Genomic DNA, 10,569 nt, shown 5'->3' with positions numbered 1-10,569 from the left:
CCTCCCTGAAGGTTTAGCTCTCCCTCCCACGGGATTTGGGTGCAGAGAACTGTTTATCTGATCTGTTCCTTCAGGTCCCGGCGGTGTCTCAGGCACAGCGGTCCTGCCGCTCCTGGGCCCTCCCCCACGGGAACCCAGAGGCGGTATACAGTTTCCTCTTGGACCAGGGATGTGGGCAGGGGTGGGCAGTGTTGGTGGTCTCTTCCGCTCTGCAGCCTCAGGAGTGCCCACCTGACCAGGCGGTGAGGTCTCTCTCCCACGGGGTCTGGGAGCAGAGACTTATAACCTCTTTTTAATTGGATATTTTTATTTACATTTTAAATGTTATTCCCTTCCTTGTATACCAGCCATAAGCCCCTATCTCACCTGCCTCCCCTTCAATAAGGATGTTCCTTCTCCCCAAACATACCCCTTCCCACCTCCCCACCATGACATTACCCTACACTGGGGACCAAGGGCTTCTCTTCCCATTGGTGCCCTACAAGAATATCCTCTGCTACACATGCTGCTAGACCAATGGGTCTATCCATGTGTATGCTTTGGGTAGGAGTTGAAACCTGAGAGTTGTGGTTGGTTGGTATTGTTGTTGTTATGGGGTTGCAAGCCCCTTCAATTCCTTCGATCCTTTCTCTAACTCCTCCAATGGAGACCTCATTCTCAGTTCAATGATTTGCTGCTAGCATTCGCTGCTATATTTGACATGCTCTGGCTGAGTCTCTCAGGAGATATCTATATCAGCTCCTCTCAGCATGTACTTTTAGGCTTCATCAATACTATCTAGTTTTGGTGGTTGTGTATATATGGGTTGGATCCACAGATGGGGCAGGCCCTGAATAGCCATTCCTTCAGTCTCTACTCCAACTTTGTCTCCATATCTCCTCCTGTGGATATTTTTGTTCCTCCTTTTTAAGAAGGACTGAAGCATCTGCACTTTGGTCGTCCTTCTTGTTGAGCTTCATATGGTCTGTGGATTGTATCTTGGGTAATTTGAGCTTTTTGGCTAATATCCAATTATCAGTGAGTGCATACCATAGTGTGTGTGTGTGTGTGTGTGTGTGTGTGTGTGTGTGTGGTTGTGATTGGGTGCTCCTCAGGATGATACTTTTCTAGTTCAATCCATTTGCCTATAATTTCAAAAGCCCTTGTTTGATAGCTGAAAGTAGCACTCCATTTTAGTGAGACATACAACAATTTCTATATCCCTTCCTCTATTTAAGGGCATCTGGGTTCTTTAGAGCTTCTGGCTATTATAAATAAGGCTGCTATGATCATAGTGGACCATTTTGGAATATGCCTAGGAATGGTATACCTGGGTCCTCAGGTTGTAAAATGGCCAATTTTCTGAGGAACCTCCAGATTGATTTCCAGAGTGGTTGTACAAGTTTCCAATCCCACCAACAATGGAAGAGTGTTCCTCTTTCTTCTACATCCTCTCCAGCATCTGTTGTCACCTGAATTTTTGATCTTAGCCATTCTGATTGATCTGAGGTAGAATCTCAGGGCTGTTTTGATTTGCAATTCTCTGTTGACTACGGATGTTGAACATTGATCTTCTCAACCATTTTATACAATTGAAGAAAATCAGCCAGAAGAAAAAAAAGACTGCACAGGTTGTGTGTGGCTAATCTCCTTTTCCTCCAAATTTCATAGTGAAAATGCATTAGTGGTATTTTGAAATTCTTGAAAGAAGTATGATGGCAAAACATAAAATTGGGTGGATCCAGTAAAAAAGGCCCAAAGTAGGAAGATTGCTCTGTCTTGCCATGTGAAATCATCTACAGTGTTATGATGCAATAAAAAGGCTCTAACCAAATGCCAAGCCTATTGACTTTATAGTGCTAGACTTTCAGACCACAAGATAAACAAACCTCTGTTCTTTCACATCAATCAGACTATGGCAGTTAGTTTTAGAGTTCACTTAATAGGAAATGGAATAAGGCAGGCAATAAACAAGAAACAGGAAAATCAAACCATAGCTCAGAGTTATGGTGTTATGAAGACATGTGTGAGATGTCAATAAGACCATGGAAAGATTCTGCCTGTGATTCTAATTCACAAGAAAAGCAATGGTATAGGAGACTGAGCAATAGAAATGGAACACAAAGAAAATGGGATTTTAGGGTTCCATAGAGATAAGAAAACTTGTGTATGCATGCTGTAGTGTTTCAGAACAATCACACACTTGACTTATGCTGTTGCATATATTTCAGTTGGTTCTCTTTTCTTTGCTCATTGAAGAGTGCATCCCTCTAGAGTCCATGCAAAGTTAATGTGAGGAATTTAAATAACAGTTACAGAATCTCTGCTATCCTGAGTGTTTAAACCTGAGGGATTATCCAGAGGAGGGTTGCTGATTTTCCTTTATTAATATTTTGATTTTTGCAGCAATAAGAACTACGGTTGGAACACATTAAACAGAATTCAATTGTTTAACTCTGACTTCATTTGGAATGTGTGAGAATGATTTGAGGACTAGGCAGAAATATATATTAAAGTAATATTTCAAACAATAAGAGGGTAAAAATGTCAATCTCCTTAACTGCTGTGTTTCTTATGGTCAAAAGCAATGTGTAAACCGTTTATTCATATTGAAAATCCATCTGACTATCATGCATACTTTCAGTTCACAATATTTTAAATGTTGATGCACAAGTTTTATAAGTGTATTCATGCAATTTTTAATATTTTGATTGAATTTTTATACAAAAAGTTAATTTTGCCCCATACTATATATTATTTTACTTTATTAATCTTTTATCTGATAAAGAATGCTATATATGTATAACTTTGCTGTTGCTGTGTAATACTACATATATCCTATAAGAGTTTGCTATCAGCAGGTCCGCTGCGTCTCAGACACCACCGGAACCTGAAGGGACCGATAAGATAAACAGTTCTCTGCACCCAAATCCCATGGGAGGGAGAGCTAAACCTTCAGGGAGGCAGACACGCCTGGGAAACCAGAAGAGACTACATTCTGCCCACATCTCTTACTCCAGAGGAAAACACCAAACGCCATCTGGGACTCTTGTGCACAGGGGATCCCGGAAAGGGTGGCCTCCTGGTTGCTACCCCTGCGGAGAGCTCATAAGCAACACCCCATGAGCAAACTTGAGCCTCGGGACCACAGGCAAGACAAATCTTCCTGCTCCAAGCGACCTGCCTAGTGAACTCAGGACACAGGCCCACAGGAACAGCTGAAGACCTGTAGATAGAAAACTACACGCCCAAGCAGAACACTCTGTTCCCATAATTGGCTGAAAGAAAACAGAAAACAGGTCTACAGCACCCTGACACACAGGCTTATAGGACTGTCCCCAGCCACTATCAGAAAATAGAAGAACAAAGTAACACTAGAGATAATCTGATGGCGAGAGGCAAACGCAGGAATCCAAGCAACAGAAACCAAGACTACATGACATCATCGGAGCCCAATTCTCCCACCAAAGCAAACACGGAATATCCAAACACACCAGAAAAGCAAGATCTAGTTTCAAAATCATATTTGATCATGATGCTGGAGGACTTCAAGAAAGACATGAAGAACTCCCTTAGAGAAACACAGGAAAACATACATAAACAAGTAGGAGCCTACAGAGAGGAATCACAAAAATCCCTGAAAGAATTCCAGGAAAACACAATCAAACAGTTAAAGGAATTAAGATGGAAATAGAAGCAATCAAGAAAGAACACATGGAAACAACCCTGGATATAGAAAACCAAAGGAAGAGACAAGGAGCCATAGATACAAGCATCACCAACAGGATAAAAGAGATACAAGAGAGAATCTCAGGAGCAGAAGATGCCATAGAAATCATTGACTCAACTGTCAAAGATAATGTAAAGCAGAAAAAGCTACTGGTCCAAAACATACAGGAAATCCAGGACTCAGTGAGAAGATCAAACCTAAGGATAATAGGTATAGAAGGGAGTGAAGACTCCCAGCTCAAAGGACCAGTAAATATCTTCAACAAAATCATAGAAGAAAACTTCCCTAACCTAAAAATAGAGATACCCACAAGCATACAAGAAGCCTACAGAACTCCAAATAGATTGGACCAGAAAAGAAACACCTCCCGACACATAATAGTCAAAACACCAAATGCACAAAACAAAGAAAGAATATTAAAAGCAGTAAGGGAAAAAGGTCAAGTAACATATAAAGGCAGACCTATCAGAATCACACCAGACTTTTCGCCAGAAACTATGAAAGCCAGAAGATCATGGACAGATGTCATACAGACATTAAGAGAACACAAATGCCAGCCCAGGTTACTGTATCCTGCAAAACTCTCAATTAACATAGATGGAGAAACCAAGATATTCCATGACAAAACCAAATTTACACAATATCTTTCCACAAATCCAGCACTACAAAGGATAATAAATTGTAAAGCCCAACACAAGGAGGCAAGCTACACCCTGGAAAAAGCAAGAAACTAATCATTTTGCAACAAAACAAAGAGAAAACAAGCACACAAACATAATCTGACCTACAAATATGAAGATAACACCAAGCAACAATCACTATTCCTTAATATCTCTCAATATCAATGGACTCAATTCCCCCAATAAAGAGACAAAGATTAACAAACTGGATACGTAATGAGGACCCAGCATTTTGCTGCCTACAGGAAACACACGTCAGAAAGAAAGAAAGACACTACCTCAGAGTGAAAGGCTGGAAAACAACTTTCCAAGCAAATGGTCAGAAGAAGCAAGCGGGAGTAGCCATTCTAATATCAAATAAAATCAATTTTCAACTAAAAGACATCAAAAAAGATAAAAAGGACACTTCATATTCATCAAAGAAAAAATCACCAAGATGAACCTCAATCCTAAATATCTATGCCCCAAATACAAGGCACCTACATACATAAAAAAAACCTTACTAAAGCTCAAAAACACATTGCACCTCACACAAATAATAATAGGGAGATTTCAAAACCCCACTCTCATCAATGGACAGATCATGGAAACAGAAATTAAACAGAGACGTAGACAGACTAAGAGAAGTCATGAAACAAATGGACTTAAAAGATATTTACAGAACATTCTATCCTAAAGCAAAAAGGATATACATTCTTCTCAGCTCCTCATGGTACTTTCTCCAAAATTGACCATATAATTGGTCAAAAAAACAGGCCTAACAGGTACAGAAAGATAGAAATAATCCCATGCGTGCTATCAGACCACCACGGGGCCTAAAGCTGGTCTTCAATAACAATAAGTGAAGAATGCCCACATATACGTGGAAATTGAACAATGCTCTACTCAATGATAACCTGGTCAAGGAAGAAATAAAGAAAGAAATTAAAGACTTTCTAGAATTTAATGAAAATGAAGGTAAAACATACCCAAACTTATGGGACACAATGAAAGCTGTCCTAAGAGGAAAATTCATAGCTCTGAGTGACTGCAGAAAGAAATAGGAGAGAGCATATGACAGCAGCTTGACAGCACACCTAAAAGCTCTAAAACAAAAAGAAGCAAATACACCCAGGAGGAGTAGAAGGCAGGAAATAATCAAACTCAGAGCTGAAATCAACCAAGTAGAAACAAAAAGGACCATAGAAAGAATCAACAGAACCAAAAGTTGGTTCTTTGAGAAAATCAACAAGATAGATAAACCCTTAGCCAGACTAACGAGAGGGAACAGAGTGTGTCCAAATTAACAAAATCAGAAATGAAAAGGGAGACATAACTACAGATTCAGAGGAAATTCAAAAAATCATCAGATCTTACTATAAAAGCCTATATTCAACAAAACTTGAAAATCTCCAGGAAATAGACAATTTCCTAGACAGATACCAGGTACCGAAGTTAAATCAGGAACAGATAAACCAGTTAAACAACCCCATAACTCCTAAGGAAATAGAAGCAGTCATTAAAGGTCTCACAACCAAAAAGTGCCCAGGTCCAGACGGGTTTAGTGCAGAATTCTATCAAACCTTCTTAGAAGACCTCACACCAATATTATCCAAACTATTCCACAAAATTGAAACAGATGGAGCACTACCGAATTCCTTCTATGAAGCCACAATTACTCTTATACTTAAACCACACAAAGACCCAACAAAGAAAGAGAACTTCAGACCAATTTCCCTTATGAACATTGACGCAAAAATACTCAACAAAATTCTGGCAAACCGAATCCAAGAGCACATCAAAACAATCATCCACCATGATCAAGTAGGCTTCATCCAAGGCATGCAGGGATGGTTTAATATACGGAAAACCATCAACGTGATCCATTATATAAACAAACTGAAAGAACAAAACCACATGATTATTTCATTAGATGCTGAGAAAGCATTTGACAAAATTCAACACCCCTTCATGATAAAAGTCCTGGAAAGAATAGGAATTCAAGGCCCATACCTAAACATAGTAAAAGCCATATACAGCAAACCAGTTGCTAACATTAAACTAAATGGAGAGAAACTTGAAGCAATCCCACTAAAATCAGGGACTAAACAAGGCTGCCCACTCTCCCCCTACTTATTCAATATAGTTCTTGAAGTTCTAGCCAGAGCAATCAGACAACAAAAGGAAATCAAGGGGATACAGATTGGTAAAGAAGAAGTCAAAATATCACTATTTGCAGATGATATGATAGTATATTTAAGTGATCCCAAAAGTTCCACCAAAGAACTACTAAAGCTGATAAACAACTTCAGCAAAGTGACTGGGTATAAAATTAACTCAAATAAATCAGTAGCCTTCCTCTACACAAAAGAGAAACAAGCCGAGAAAGAAATTAGGGAAACAACACCCTTCATAATAGACCCAAAACAATATAAAGTACCCTCAATGACTTTAACCAAGCAAGTAAAAGATCTGTACAATAAGAACTTCAAGACTCTGAAGAAAGAAATTGAAGAAGACCTCAGAAGATGGAAAGATCTCCCATGCTCATGGATTGGCAGGATTAATATAGTAAAAATGGCCATTTTACCAAAAAAGCATCTACAGATTCAATGCAATCCCCATCAAAATACCAATCCAATTCTTCAAAGAGTTAGACAGAACAATTTGCAAATTCATCTGAATAACAAAACCCAGGATAGCTAAAACTATCCTCAACAATAAAAAAGGACTTCAGGGGAATCACTATCCCTGAACTCAAGCAGTATTACAGAGCAATAGTGATAAAACTGCATGGTATTGGTACAGAGACAGACAGATAGACCAATGGAATAGAATTGAAGACCCAGAAATGAACCCACACACCTATGGTCACTTGATTTTTGACAAAGGAACCAAAACCATCCAAAGGAAAAAACATAGCATTTTCAGCAAATGATGCTGGTTCAACTGGAGGTCAACATGCAGAAGAATGCAAATCGATCCATGCTTATCACCCTGTACAAAGCTTAAGTCCAAGTGGATCAAGGACCTCCACATCAAACCAGACACACTCAAACTAATAGAAGAAAAACTAGGGAAGCATCTGGAACACATGGGCACTGGAAAAAATTTCCTGAACAAAATACCAATGGCTTATGCTCTAAGATCAAGAATCGACAAATGGGATCTCATAAAACTACAAAGCTTCTGTAAGGCAAAGGTCACTGTGGTTAGGACAAAATGGCAACCAACAGATTGGGAAAAGATCTTTACCAATCCTACAACAGATAGAGGCCTTATATCCAAAATATACAAAGAACTCAAGAAGTTAGACCGCAGGGAGACAAATAACCCTATTAAAAAATGGGGTTCAGAGCTAAACAAAGAATTCACAGCTGAGGAATGACGAATGGCTGAGAAACACCTAAAGAAATGTTCAACATCTTTAGTCATCAGGGGAAATGCAATCAAAAGAACCCTGAGATTTCACCTCACACCAGTGAGAATGGCTAAGATCAAAAACTCAGGTGACAAATGCTGGCGAGGATGTGGAGAAAGAGAACACCTCCATTGTTAGTGGGATTGCAGACTGGTAAAACCATTCTGGAAATCAGTCTGGAGGTTCCTCAGAAAATTGGACATTGAACTACCTGAGGATCCAGTTATACCTCTCTTGGGCATATACCCAAAAGATGCCCCAACATATAAAAAAGACACGTGCTCCACTATGTTCATCACAGCCTTATTTATAATAGCCAGAACCTGGAAAGAACTCAGATGCCCTTCAACAGAGGAATGGATACAGAAAATGTGGTACATCTACACAATGGAATATTACTCAGCTATCAAAAACAATGACTTTATGAAATTCATAGACAAATGGATGGAACTGGAAAATATCATCCTGAGTGAGGTAACCCAATCACAGAAAAACACACATGGTATGCACTCATTGATAAGTGGCTATTAGCCCTAATGCTTGTATTACCCTAGATGCATAGAACTAATGAAACTCAAGATGGATGATCAAAATCTGAATGCTTCACTCCTTCTTTAAAAGGGGGAACAAGAATACCCTTGGCAGGGAATAGAGGGGCAAAGATTAAAACAGACACAGAAGGAACACCCATTCAGAGCCTGCCCCACATGTGGCCCAAACATATACAGTCACCCAATTAGACAAGATGGATGAAGCAAAGAAGTGCAGGCTGACAGGAGCCGGATGTAGATCTCTCCCGAGAGACACAGCCAGAATACATCAAATACAGAGGCGAATGCCAGCAGCAAATCACTAAACTGAGAATAGGACCCCCATTGAAGGAATCAGAGTAAGAACTGGAAGAGCTTGAAGGGCTCGAGGACACCCTTATGAACAACAATGCCAAGCAACTGGTTTCCAGGGACTAAGCCACTACCTAAAGACTATACATGGACTGACCCTGGACTCTGACCTCATGGTAGCAATGAATAGCCTAGTAAGATCACCAGTGCTGAGCCCTTAGTCCTGCTAAGACTGAACCCCAGTGAACGCGATTGTTGGGGGAGGGCAGCAATGGGGAGGTGGGGAGAGGAACACCCATAAAGAAGGGGAGGGGGAGGATTAGGGGATGTTGCCGGAAATAGGAAAGGGAATAACATTGAAATATAAATAAGAAATATCAAATTAATAAAAATATATATATATATACATATATATATATATATATATATATATATATATATATAGTATTTTGAAACTGGAGACATGGATCAACAGTTATGAGTACTGACTGCTCTTCCAGAAGTCCTGAGTTCAATTACCACACGGTGGCTCACAACCATCTGTAAAAGGACTTGATGCCCTCTTCTGGTGTGTCTGAAGACAGCTACCATGTGCTCATATACATAAAATAAATAAAATAAATCTTGAAAAAATGCAATATTTCAAAAAGTCAAATGTTAATGCCAATACTGTTATTTAAATTAGTGTTCTGCTGATATTAAAAAGAATAATCAAAGGCTCTGTACAGAGCATTTACCTGAGATCATTGAATATGCTTCTACCTTTGTAGGAAGGTACTCAGAAGAGTTTAGGCAGGTGTCTCAAAAACTTCAAGTCTTATTATGCCAGCATCCTGAGAGAATATTCATCAACAACATGAGTTGGGCATCAACATGAGTTTCTCAGTAATAATGAAAGTGACATGATGGAGCACCATGGCTTTGTGATCAGGTAATGAGTCATGAAAACATGGCTCCTTCAAATTGGCATGTTTTATCTGTCATTAAATATGAGACTTTCAAACATATTGATGGCTAAATCCTTATGCTACTTTATATGCTTCTCTTAAGCATTTTTTCCAGTTCAGGCTCTTTACATTAAAGTATAAAATACTTAACTCTTGCTTGCATTGAAACATTTTAAAAGGAGTTTAAAAAGAGAGCACAAAACAATAGAAGAACATACTCAACCAGAGAACAGTACCTTCTAAGAACTCAAGCAGACTGGATCACTAAGTGGGCTTTTCAAATTGTTCTAGATCTAAGTCATTGTTTGCTAGACTTTTGCTACTCTCAAGGGTGATCTTTGGAAAAGAGGTTGCATGAATGCTGGAAGATTTCAAATGGAAAACCTAAGACTCCCCACCCTCAGGGACCACTTGAGGTCAAAACTATATTTTTAACCAGATCTTCAGGGTGTTTCTTACGGTTTAAAATTTGAGAAGCTCTGCACAGAAAGATGCCAAGCAAAAAAAGTTAGAATTAGTTTAAAGTAGCACAAGTCATCTTTTAACACTGGCATGGAAATTTGAGGTCTGACACATGGCATAATCCGCACAATCTTTTTTCTTTATTATTACAGACTAATTCAATAAGGTAAACAGATAACTTATGATATCCCCATTCACATATCAATCGTATTCACTACTTCAACTAATCATTATTGCTTTGATCTTTTGAAATTCCTCTCTGGACATTCTCAAACATATTCTTTCCAAAATACAAGATGAAGTTCCCTGTGCTCCTCCCCTAGCTCTAACTCTGCCTTCATGCTTCCGGTCACCCGTGCCAGTTGGAAGTTCACAGTGTTGCTTTAAATAGCTACTTTCCCATAATGGTCTTCAATTTCTTCCTTTCCTTGAAGGAGTAGAAAAAGGTTGAGAGTTCAGCATTCATTTGCACACACAATTTAAACTACACACTCCACAAGACTATTGGTTTTAAGGAGAAACTTTTCCC

This window comes from Rattus rattus, chromosome 5, assembly GCF_011064425.1.
Source record: "Rattus rattus isolate New Zealand chromosome 5, Rrattus_CSIRO_v1, whole genome shotgun sequence".
Lineage (NCBI taxonomy): Eukaryota > Metazoa > Chordata > Mammalia > Rodentia > Muridae > Rattus > Rattus rattus.
Note: the sequence above shows the minus strand (reverse complement) of the source record.